The following is a 13,296-nucleotide window of genomic DNA, read 5'->3' on the forward strand; positions in this document are numbered from 1 at the left end:
GTAATTTTGTAGTCGATCTAGGAGTATTTTATGATCTATAGTGTCGAACGCAGCACTGAGATCAAGTAACACTAGAATTGAGACACAGCCTTGGTCAGAAGCTAGAAGCAAGTCGTTTGTAATTTTAACGAGCGCAGTTTCTGTGCTATGATGAGATCTGAATCCTGACTGAAATTTTTCATAGATAGTGTTTTTTTGCAAGAAGGAGCATAATTGGACCGATACCACTTTTTCTAGTATTTTAGACATAAATGGAAGATTTGAGATGGGTCTGTAATTTGCTAATACATTTGGATCTAATTGTGGTTTCTTACTGAGGCTTAATAACTGCTAGCTTGAACGGTCGTGGGACGTGACCTACAGATAAAGACGAGTTGATAATATTGAGAAGAGGCTCTTCTGTTACAGGTTACAATTCTTTCAGTAGTTTAGTGGGTACTGGATCTAATAAACATGTTGTTGGTTTAGACGCAGTAATACGTTTATTTAGCTCTTCCTGTCCTATAGTTGTAAAGCACTGCAACTGTTCTTGAGGGGCGATAATTGAGGCTGAATCATAAAACTCTGTTAAAGGTTGTAAATTTACAATTGTATTTCTGATGCTTTCAATTTTCTCAGTAAAGAAATTCATAAAGTCATCACTACTAAACTTTAATGAAATGTTTTGTTCTGGTGATATCTGTTTATTTGTTAATCTAGCCACTGTACTAAATAAGAACCGTGGATTGTTTTGGTTATTTTCTGATGTTTTGTTTGACCCCAAAGGAGTTTAGTAAATTTGTAAACGCAGCCCCTAACGCATCATTTGTATTGTCAACATGAATGTTAAAATCTCCAACTATGGTAAAAAGCTATTCAAAACATCATTCAATGTAAATTTTAAAAATCAGATAATCTCAATTACAATTTCAAAGGAATAATCGAAAATTATGATTTGGCATAATCATATAATATAAAACTAACAAGTAAAATGAATTACATTTAACAAGTAATTAATCTGAAAATGAATCTGTATGAATAAATAAAATGCAATATTATTTAAAAATGATAACATTTCCTTCTGTGTACTCATGAGTAAAGGTCATTGCACACTGAGTCCGAAATTCGCATGCGAAACTTTCGCACGTTAAAAAATAAATTCGACCTCACGTTATGTCAATCGCATTTGCACACTGTGTAATGATGGATCAGTAGACAGTGGATCCATTTGCAGCTTTTATTAAAAGGCAATGGTAACAGACAGGGGCAAGACAGTACCGTTAACAGGGACAGGCAAAGGTCGAGGCTGGCAGCAATGGAACAGAGTCGGGTCACAGGCAAGGGTCGAGACAGGCGGCAAACAATCACAGAATCAGAGAACAGGCAGTAATCAAGGCAGGCGGCGGTGGTTCAGCAGAGATAAACAATCCAGGTGATAACAGAAGATCAATCCACAAAGAAACGCTCAGAAATGATCACTTACAGCAAATCAAGACTTCGCGATGGTGTGTGTGTGTGTGTGTGTCTTAAATAGTGAGAGTGTGAGTGTGATCGGATGCAGGTGCGGAAGTGATCAGTCCCAGGAATGCGGGCCTATGGGTAATGGAGTCCAGGTAGCTATGAGTCAATATTCGGGTGATGGCTCCCTCCGGAGGCCCGGAGGATGCACCGGGGGAGCTGTATTCGTAACAGAGCCCCCACCCTGCGAGCGGCTCCTGACGCGAGGAGGCAGACGCCGAGGTCTTCCACGAGGTCGCGGGGCCGGTCTCTCCGGATGCGTCCGATGGAATTCTTCCATGAGGTTGGGGTCCAGAATGTCGCTGGCATTGACCCAGGATCGCTCCTCTGGACCGTACCCCTCCCAGTCCACCAGGTACTGGAGCCTCGGACCCCCGGCGTCGGGAATCGAGCAACTCTCGAACGTGATAGGCCTCCTCGCCCTCTATTATCAGTGGTGGGGGACGTGGACTCAGCTCCCTCCGGCTCCCCTCTCGGACCCCCGGAGGGTTTCAGTAACGAAACATGAAAAGTGGGAGAAATGCGATAATTAGTAGGCAGATCTAAACGGAAGGATACTGGAGTGATTTGTTTTAAAATTTGGAAAGGCCCGACATACCTGGGACTGAGCTTTCTGCAGGGTAGCCTCAGGCGGAGGTCTCGTGTGGACAACCACACCCACTGGCCCACGGTATACTGCGGATGGGGTCGTCGACGCCGGTTGGCCTGCGTTTCTTGTCTCCTGACTGCGCGCTGGAGATGATGATGAGCCAGGTCCCAGGTTTCCTCACTCCTCTGCATCCATGCATTGACCGCAGGTAATTCTGAGGGTTCGCCGGACCAGGGGAACAACGGTGGTTGGTAACCCAAGACACACTGGAACGGGGTAATGCCGGTTGAGGGTTTCCTTAGCGAATTTTGAGCATACTCTGCCCACATGAGATAACGGCTCCATTCTGTTTGTTGATGCTGGCAATAGGTTCGGAGGAAGCGAGTGAGTTCTTGGTTTAGGCGTTCCGTTTGTCCATTCGACTCAGGATGATAGCCTGACGTAAGGCTGATGTTGACATTCAAGTTCCTGAAGAAGGCGGCCCAGACCCTGGAAGTGAACTGAGGACCCCTGTCTGACACAATGTCATCAGGTAAACCATAAAGCCGGAACACATAGTTGCATAAGAGTTCAGCAGTCTCTAGGGCCGTGGGCAGTTTGGGGAGTGGAATTAAGCGACATGCTTTGGAGAAACGATCTACTACAGTGAGGATCGTGGTATTGCCCTGAGAGGTCGGTAGATCAGTGACAAAGTCTATGGAGATGTGGGACCAAGGGCGCTGAGGAACGGGAAGTGGCTGCAGTAACCCGGCAGGCGACTGGTGAGATGGTTTGGAGGTCTGACAGGCTGTACAGCGGTGGATGAACTGTGTGACGTCTCGTGGCAAGGACTCCCACCAGAAGCGATTCTGTAGTAAATCGAGGGTGGCAGTGATACCAGGGTGACCAGAACTGGGTGAGTCATGTACGTGATGGAGAACCCTTTCTCTCATGTGTGCAGGAACGTATGTGCGGTTGGGTGGACAGGTGGAAGGTGGAGGAGTCTGGTCGTTGGCCTGTGTTAATTCGGTCATGATATCCCATTGAACGGGTGCAAGAAGGAGTGACTCGGGAATGACGTGTTCTGCGGTTTTGGGTTGCTCAGTGTGCTCAGATTGGCGTGATAATGCATCTGCTTTGGTGTTCTTTGAACCGGGTCTGTATGTGACATTAAACTGGAACCGAGTGAAAAACATAGCCCAGCGGGCCTGTCGTGGATTCAGTCTCTTGGCTGTGCGGAGATATTCGAGATTCTTATGATCGGTGAGTACAGTGAATGAATGTTGTGCCCCCTCCAACCAATGGCGCCATTCCTCGAGGGCGGCCTTCATGGCCAGTAACTCCCGGTCCCCTACATCGTAATTCCTTTCAGCCGCTGACAACTTACGGGAGTAGAAGGCGCAGGGATACATCTTTTCGGGATTGCCTTGGCGCTGGGACAGAACGGCGCCGATACCAGTGTTGGAGGCGTCTACCTCTACAATGAACGGCCGTTCAGGATCTGGATGGCGGAGAATGGGGGCTGTCGTGAAACGATTCTTGAGTTCTTGGAATGCTATGTCCGCTTCTTTGGACCACTGGAGACGAGAAGATGAGCGCTTGGTCATGGAGGTCAGGGGAGCGGCTACACAGCTGAAGTTTCGAATAAACCGCCTATAGAAGTTGGCAAAGCCCAGGAATCGCTGTAATTCCTTCAGCGTGTGTGGCTTGGGCCATTCCAGTACTGCCTTTACTTTACCGTCATCCATGGCGACCCCGTCTCTGCTGATGATATATCCGAGGAAGGCGGTGGAGGTTTGGTGGAATTCACATTTTTCGGCTTTGGCATATAATTGGTGTTCGATGAGTCTCTGCAGAACGGCTCTCACATGTTGAATGTGTTCGTCAAGGGAGTTTGAGTAGATTAGAATGTCATCAATGTAGACGATGACCCAGCGATTTAACATGTCTCTGAATACGTCGTTTATGTAGGATTGGAACACAGCTGGACTGTTGGAGAGGCCGAACGGCATGACGAGGGTTTCATAGTGACCGGAAGTTGTGGAGAAGGCTGTCTTCCATTCATCCCCTTCTCGAATACGAATGAGATTATAGGCGCACCGGAGATCTAACTTTGTGAAGTACTTGGCCTGTCTTAACTGTTCAAGGGCTGCTGGCACCAGAGGCAGGGGATAACGGAATTTCACGGTTATGTCATTTAAGCCACGATAATCAATACAGGGTCTTAAACCTCCGTCCTTCTTCTTGACAAAGAAAAATCCGGCAGATGCCGGTGAGGTGGATGGTCGGATGAACCCCTTGGCTAACTCTTCCTCAATGTAATTTTTCATGGCCATAGTTTCGGGTTGAGAGAGAGGGAAGATTCGACCCTTGGGAGGGGCTGTTCCGGGTAATAGTTCAATTGCACAGTCACTGGAGCGGTGCGGGGGAAGTTCGGGTGGCTTTCTGTTTGCTGAAGGCTACTGCAAGATCGCCGTACACGGTGGGGATGTTCACTTTCTCAGGGACCTCGGCCTGCAATTTTATCGATTGGAGTGGTAGTGGTTTCACTGATCGCAGACAGTGGTTGAGGCAGCGGCTGTCCCACTGAAGTATTTCCCCCTCTCCATGATACCTGCCGGTTATGTGAGCGTAGCCAAGGCAGACCCAGGATGATGGGGTTATGTGGTGAGTGAATGACATAGAAACTGATTTGTTCTTGATGGAGGATGCCGATTTGGAGTTGAAGCTCAGATGTGATGTGGGCTACTTTTCCTCTTCCGATTGGCTTCCCATCTAACGCTTCCACTGTTAACACAGAATGGCAGTCAATTAATGAAATGTTGTGTTCTGAGATGAAGGTATCAGACATAAAGTTTCCAGCTGCCCCAGAGTCCAGAAGCGCGTGTGTGGAGATGATACGGTCATTAAGTGTGAGCTGAACAGGGATTTTGAAGCTGTTAGACGAGTAGTTATGAGCTTGGATGGAACTCACCGCTTTGGAATTCGTAGACTCTGGACGAATCGGGCAGTTAATTTTGATGTGGCCCGATTGCCCGCAGTAGAAGCAGAGGTGTAGTTGGCGTCTTCTTTCCCTCTTCAGGTTTGAGAGGCGTAAAACCGAGTTGCATGGGCTCAGAATTCGAGCTGTTGGAGGTGATTGCCCGGGTGGGCCGACGAGAGCGGAGTAAATTGTCGACATGGATGGCCAATTCGATGAATAAGTTCAATGAGCTGCCCTCGTCTCGACATGCCAGCTCCGCTTGTAACTCCATAGACAATCCGCGACGGAACAGCAGTTTCAGAGTGTCCTCTACCCAGTTCGTTTGTGCTGCCAGGGTGCGAAATTGCAAGGCGTATTCTGCCGCCGTGGTTTTACCTTGGGTCAGGGAGAGTAGCTGGTCGCCCGGGCTCAATCCGCCCGCTGAGTGTTCGAATACCTCTCTGAATCGCTGCAGGAAGTCGGTAAACGAAAGGAACGCCGAACCATCGTCCCGCCAGACAGCGGTGGCCCACTCCAGAGCTTTACCAGTCAGTAGAGAGCAGACGAAAGAGATACGGCTGGTGTCCGTGGCATACAGAGAGGGTTGTTGGTTCACATATAGCGAACACTGCAGCAGAAAGCCCTTACATTTGCTTGGTGTGCCATCAAATTTCTCTGGGAGAGCCAGGCGTGGATTCACAGGTGGTGGATTGGCGGGCGTGGGGGCGACGGGAGCGGCAGGTGGTGGCGCGGAGACCTCGGTGGGATTGAGGCGTAGGCCCTGCAGCGTTTTCACCAGCTCCTCCGTGAGGGAAGTGAGGCGTGTGAGCTGGTGGTGGTGCATTGCTAATTGGCTGGCTTGAGCTGATAACTCTGTGGAGAGCTGGGCCAGAGCTGCTGGATCGCTGAGTGGCGAAGTCTTCTGTAATGATGGATCAGTAGACAGTGGATCCATTTGCAGCTTTTATTAAAAGGCAATGGTAACAGACAGGGGCAAGACAGTACCGTTAACAGGGACAGGCAAAGGTCGAGGCTGGCAGCAATGGAACAGAGTCGGGTCACAGGCAAGGGTCGAGACAGGCGGCAAACAATCACAGAATCAGAGAACAGGCAGTAATCAAGGCAGGCGGCGGTGGTTCAGCAGAGATAAACAATCCAGGTGATAACAGAAGATCAATCCACAAAGAAACGCTCAGAAATGATCACTTACAGCAAATCAAGACTTCGCGATGGTGTGTGTGTGTGTGTGTCTTAAATAGTGAGAGTGTGAGTGTGATCGGATGCAGGTGCGGAAGTGATCAGTCCCAGGAATGCGGGCCTATGGGTAATGGAGTCCAGGTAGCTATGAGTCAATATTCGGGTGATGGCTCCCTCCGGTGGCCCGGAGGATGCACCGGGGGAGCTGTATTCGTAACACACTGCCTCCGAAACTTTCGTCCGTCAAAAAAATATTCGGATCGATTTTCTGCGTTTTTCGCATCCGTGGCACGCATTTTGAGAGACGTTTTGACAATTCAGAGCCACCTAACGCGAATGCAAAAATCCAGAATGCCATCTGACAAGTTGATCCACGTCGTCTACAGCACAAAACAGCAGCACTGAATGACTAACAACGTGAGGAATACAAAGAGACCGAATATAAAGACAGATTGTGCCAGTAGTAAAGCATCAAACAGAGCCACTGACATTCTGAAGTAAACTTTGAAACGCTCGGATAATCCCGCAGCTCCTTGATGAGGTGAATTCTCCTTTCTCTCTATGCAATCTCGGGATTGAATAGACCCAATATTTTGTCTTTCTTTTTCTCTAGGAGACAACTAATCGTGCTCACTGCTTGAAGACTTCATTTTGTATTGTTTTGCGATTTGTTTTGCGATTTTTTCGCAACGCATTCATTATTACGCATCGGACTCAGTGTGCAAGGTCTCGGTGCGTGACGAATTTTTAGGATTGCGAATACGAAAAAACGCATGCGAAAATTTCGGACTCAGTGTGCAAAGGCCTTAAAGTTGAAGTCACAACGAAACAATCAAATATCAACCAAGTTATCTTACCAACAGCTTTATATAGCATCCAGGCTCCCTCCAATGATTTTGTATATGTTTCCAACAATAGTTTAGATATCTGGTGGTATCAAACATGCCAAACTTTATTAAGACAAGATTTGCTTGATTAGAAAATCACACTATCAAATATAGTGAGACAAATTATATACAGTGAGGCTAATTAAGCTGAATGAATAAATTATTTAAAGCCTGGTTTCACAGACAGGGCTTAGCTAAAGCCCCGACTAGGCCTTACTTAAATTAGTATACTTAAGCAGTTTTTATGAAAATGCCCTAGAAAGCTACATTATTGCTGTGCATCTTGAGGCAAAACAATGACACCAACATATTTTAAGATATGTCAGTGCAAGTTATTTTAGTCAAGACAGCTCAAACATGCATTTAGTCTGGGACTAGCCTTAAGCCTGTGAAACCAGCGGTAAATATCTAAACTATGCCAGCTTTTAGGTAAATGAAAAGTAATTTTAAAAGAGTCACTTTATATGTGAAACTTGAAGTGAAGGACCTCAGAGTGATCAGCATCCTCTGGGATGGCAACAGTCCTCTGTCCTAGTCCAGCCTGTAAAAGAATCAACTCAGAGGCTTATGGGATCCGTTCAATACTTTTATTTAGCGGGAAAAACTGGATGGCGTTGACCTGGCAGGCCTTTTTCGTGCCTTGAAAAGACCAGGGAATGCTCTGAGAGGAAAAAAGAACCTGATTGTGTTAATCATGTATGAAATCTATTACAAAAAGTTGTAATTTCTCAATGTTTAGGACATTATGATGAAAAAGTAGGCCTATATGCGTTATTCTACTTGAGAAGTGCTACTATATGCATGTTATGCTTCCTACCAGTACTTTGTTTGCACATACTTAAAATGTCGTCAAGAAGAAGAATTTAAAGAATTTAATTTCTTATACTATAAAATTGGCTTATCTGAGAGATCCAAACCTGGCCATACTCTGGTCCACTGAATTTCCTGATGCAACACCACTAAGGGTGCGCTGCGGTCTCACTGCAGACTGACCCTGACCCTGTAGCTGTGTTGCATGCTGCCTCCTGCCTGCTGTGACCTGCTCTCTCTGAACCTGCCCTTCATTTGCTGAAATCATTCAAAACTGTATACAAACCCTAAGCCTTTGTGACTATATATACAAAGCAATATTATGACCAATGATAATTACTACATTTCAATGTAAACCTTGTATGCAGTGTTTAATTCAATAAAATTCTGCACAACACAATTAACTTACCAATTGGTTAAATTAACAATTGGTGCAATAATTCGGACATGTGTCCCATATATAACACCAACTACACCGGGAAATCCAGCTATGGCCATGAAGTGGGCTTTGTTTCTGTGTAGTTGGCGAACATCAAGTGGAAACCGTATAAACTGTCGGATGATGTGGGGTCTACAGAGGGCATTTATTGTCTGATGCAATATTCTGCTGACAGATGGCTGAGATATGTGTAGTTCGTTCGCGCTGCATAGCTGCATTTTCCCTGTGGCCAGGTAGCGCAGAGTTGTTAAAACTTTGATCTCCGGCGTTATGGGGTTATTTCTGTTTGTTGGTGAAGTGACTGCGTCCCTGACAAGCTCGACAACAGCCATAATACCCTTGCAATTAAGGCGATACCTTTTTAAAAGCTTGTTATCGTTAAATCTTTCTAAAATGTTTACATTCCGATGTGGATTGCCGGCAACAGCCATTTTAGGATTGTTTGTGAAGAGGCACTAAAAGTTCTTAGTTAAGAGTTCTCTTAAAACCTATTCACAAAGCTGCTGAGACAAACTTTTACTAAGAAATAGAGAAAACTCTTAAGCTAAGAGTAAGGGCGGGGTTAACCTCGTTGCTATGGATGATGTCAACAAGCTTAGTAACTATGCCCACAGTGATTCGCTGATGGAGGAGAAGTCTCTGTCAGCGATTCATTCATAGAAATATTGTTGAAAGAGGTATCATGTAGCCATATTCAAATAATAATTTTAAAATAAAAATGTCATATTCAAGTAAAGATTTTAAAATAAAAATGTTGCTATAGTCAAATAAAGGTTTTAAAAATGTAGGTTGTCACCATAGGCGTAATTTGTGGGTGGGACATGTCCCCAACACTTTTTGAAAAGGTCGATATTGTCCCGAACACTTTTTGAAACATCTCGTGGCACGGATCTAATACAAAATAAATGTTATGGTATGCTGGTGTAGAGAAGAGGCAGATACGGATTTCCACAATTACACGTAGTATTTAATACACAGAAGGCAAGGAGAACCAAACATACACGTTATACAACATTCAAGACGGACGAGGAGTGAAGGGAGTGAGTGCAATATAAAGGGAGTGCTAACAATAGAGTCCAGGTGCAGGTGATGAGTGACGATGGGGAGCTGACAAGGGAAGTGAGTGCAGGTGATGAAACAGGAGGATTCTGGGATATGGAGTCCAGGGAAACAAGGGATCTGTAACAGTACCTCCCCCTCCCGGTAGGCGCGGTAGCCATGGCGGGTCAGGGGCCGAAGGCAGCCATGGTTGGTCTGGGGCCGAAGGCTTAGGGCCGTTGAGCCCAGGAGGCGGTGAAGGACCGGCGGGAGATGGCGAAACCCAAGGTTCCGCCGACCGAAGCGCAGCCGGTGCTCCAGAAGGCCGCAGTAGGAGGCAGGTGACAGACAACAAAACGGGGAGGGCGCCCTGGAGACCTCAAGCCGGAGCAGGGGGAAGAGCAGACTGGAGTGGAGGTCTCAAACGCCATGGCGGGTCAGGGGCCGAAGGCAGCCATGGCGGGTCAGGGGCCGAAGGCAGCCATGGCGGGTCAGGGGCCGAAGGCAGCCATGGCGGGTCAGGGGCCGAAGGCAGCCATGGCGGGTCAGGGGCCGAAGGCAGCCATGGCGGGTCAGGGGCCGAAGGCAGCCATGGCGGGTCAGGGGCCGAAGGCAGCCATGGCGGGTCAGGGGCCGAAGGCAGCCATGGCGGGTCAGGGGCCGAAGGCAGCCATGGCGGGTCAGGGGCCGAAGGCAGCCATGGCGGGTCAGGGGCCGAAGGCAGCCATGGCGGGACAGGGGCCGAAGGCAGCCATGGTTGGTCTGGGGCCGAAGGCTTAGGGCCGTTGAGCCCAGGAGGCGGTGAAGGACCGGCGGGAGATGGCGAAACCCAAGGTTCCGCCGACCGAAGCGCAGCCGGTGCTCCAGAAGGCCGCAGTAGGAGGCAGGTGACAGACAACAAAACGAACACCGGGGGGAGTGAACTGAAACTGAGGGACGGAGTGACGGAGCGGAGACGGAGGAGTGTAGTCCAGAGGGGAGGGCAGGCTGACGAGTGACCAAGGTGTGAGTGGCGGCAGGATGGATACTGGTGATACTGGTGGACTGATGGACAACGGTGGAGCAGAGGGAGGTTGGAGCCGGGGTGAAGGTAATCGCCCAGAGGTCCGAGGTGGAGATCTGGGCGAAGGGGCGTGAGGTGGAGGTACAGTGAAGAAACAAATGGACGGAGGCGGAGGGCTCGGCGGCGGCTGGAGCGGCTGGCTCGGCTGGCTCGGCGGCGGCGGCTGGAGCGGCTGAACGGGAACAGGCTCTGGAGAGACTGGAGCGGGCTCTATGGAGATTGGAGCGGGCTCTGTGAAGGCTGGAAAGGGCTCAGCGGCAGGTCTTTTCCTCCTCCTCCGCTTTCCGGACCCAGCAGGAGAGTGTGGGCCCAGCGTGGGGCAGGAAGGAAGTTCACTGGAGGGGTAAGCGGAGGAATACGGAGGCTGACTAACTGGCCCAGCCGACCGTGTTTCTGGACGGACTGGAGACCAACACTCATCCACATAGAATTTGGAATTATTCAAAAACAAAATAAAATTGATAGTTTCACTTAAGGAGAGACGATAATCAGGTTCATGGAGACGGAGAGTGTTGTCATCCAGACCGTCCAAAAACAGGGCGATTAAATTAGCATCGGGCCAGTCAGTCAGATAAGCCAGCTCAACGAACTCCTCCACATACCTCTCCAGTGAACGACCAACCTGAAGAAGCCCGATGAGGCGATCGCCAGCCGATAGAGGAGTGTGAGGCATTGGAGGAACAAGAGCCAGGGAGCAGGGATAAGTTTCCATCTTCTAGTGGAAATCCAGCGGTATTGGTCCGTCTTTCTGTTATGGTATGCTGGTGTAGAGAAGAGGCAGATACGGATTTCCACAATTACACGTAGTATTTAATACACAGAAGGCAAGGAGAACCCAACATACACGTTATACAACATTCAAGACGGACGAGGAGTGAAGGGAGTGAGTGCAATATAAAGGGAGTGCTAACAATAGAGTCCAGGTGCAGGTGATGAGTGACGATGGGGAGCTGACGAGGGAAGTGAGTGCAGGTGATGAAACAGGAGGATTCTGGGATATGGAGTCCAGGGAAACAAGGGATCTGTAACAAGAAACACCTCTAGTTGAATAACACAAATCAATTTGTGTTAATAATAGGCGATCTGACGCTAGAATGTGTTGTTTTTTAAATCATGTTGAGTGCTTGTTGTCGCTGCTATCACAGGTGCAACAGTGTTCTCTTGGCGCTCGTGCACACTGCGATTCATTTCACACAGATGAGCGCTTCTATGGTTTTAATGAAAACATTTTTTTTAAATCATACATGGTTGGATTAGAACCCAGAACCTCTTGCACGCTAAATGATAATGCTGCCACTAGTCCATCAAGATAATCTTATTATCAATAATGGATCCACTTATTTATTAACTAATTTAATAATTCACTCATATTGTATTATAGCAGATGTAAGGAAGAAACTATCATATTAATTTTATTATTATTTATTATTATTATTGTAATAATAATACAATACACCCCCCACATACACATTCCTGTCCCACCCAATTTTTAAAAAAAAGTTACGCCACTGGTTGTCACTAATGAAACTATGTTTATGTACATGTCTGCGTCTCGAGAGATTGAAAGATTCAGGCGAAAAATTATGTTTTATTAACAAAGTTTGCGAGGAGCACATTCAAACTGTCTATCTAATCAGCTCAAGAGGAGGTATACACATGAGAGTTGACTCCCTCCGTCACCCCATTCTTGGGGTGGGCTAAATTCTTTTTGGGCTAAATTCCAAGCTCAGAAGCTTATTATTATTATTATTATTATTATTATTATTATTATTATTATTATTTACTCTATTCGATCATTTGTAAGTGTGAACTAGAGAAAATAACTTCCACAGGTAATCAGACATTATTTATTTAAGATTTGTTTTTATTTATTTTGCCTTTATCGTAGATTCAAATCTATAAATCAAAATATGTATTGCATTTAGGTGGATTGCTGAGGCAGATTGACAGCTATTAGGATTGTTTGTGATTTGGTCTTATTGACTTAGGAGTCCTCTTGACTACTCCTAACGTCTCTCAGATTTAGGAGCTAGTTTTAATGCTAAAATGCTTTGTAAAATAGTCTTAGAACAAAAATGTAGGAGTCCTAAAATTAGGACTGACATGCCCATTATTTTTAAGAGTTTCTCCTAAATCAGCAAGTTAGGAGCTACTTTTAGGATGTTTTGTGAATACAGCCCCTGAATCGTAACAAAGCACTGTTTGCCAGAGGAGAACTGGCCCCCTGACTATGCCTGGTTTCTCCCAAGGTTTTTTTCTCCATTTTAACACCTATTTGACACTTGTTTGCCACCTGATGTCACCTGATGGAGTTTGGGTTCCTTGCCGCTGTTGCCTTTGGCTTGCTTAGTTGGACACACTTGACATTTGATATTCAACAGTATTCTTGACATTTATTAATCAGTGCTTTGATCTGCCTACATTGACACTATTCTTTAAGAGCTGCTGTGCAGCCAAATTATGTACCAGTTATCACTGTAAAGCTGCTTTGACACAATCTGCATTGTAAAAAGCGCTATATAAATAAAGGTGACTTGACTTGACTTGAGAGAGAGCACATGGCAAATGAGCAGCAGGTGAACTTATGCATCATCACATCAGCTCGACTGAATAAAAAACAGACCAAAACTGTAGAGCAAAATAATTCCTTCCCTTTTACATTAAACAGGTCTTGGATCTTTCTAAATGTAAACTTAATAGTAAAACTTAATCCTAACCCTAACCCTAACTTGACTACTTTGCATGCTTCAACAGTGTTGCCAATTGCTTTAAATTGAAAGTACCTAAAACTGGTTGTTAAATGTCACTAGATTACATCATAAAGGCAATTTCACT

Source organism: Chanodichthys erythropterus, chromosome 13, assembly GCF_024489055.1.
Source record: "Chanodichthys erythropterus isolate Z2021 chromosome 13, ASM2448905v1, whole genome shotgun sequence".
Taxonomy (NCBI): domain Eukaryota; kingdom Metazoa; phylum Chordata; class Actinopteri; order Cypriniformes; family Xenocyprididae; genus Chanodichthys; species Chanodichthys erythropterus.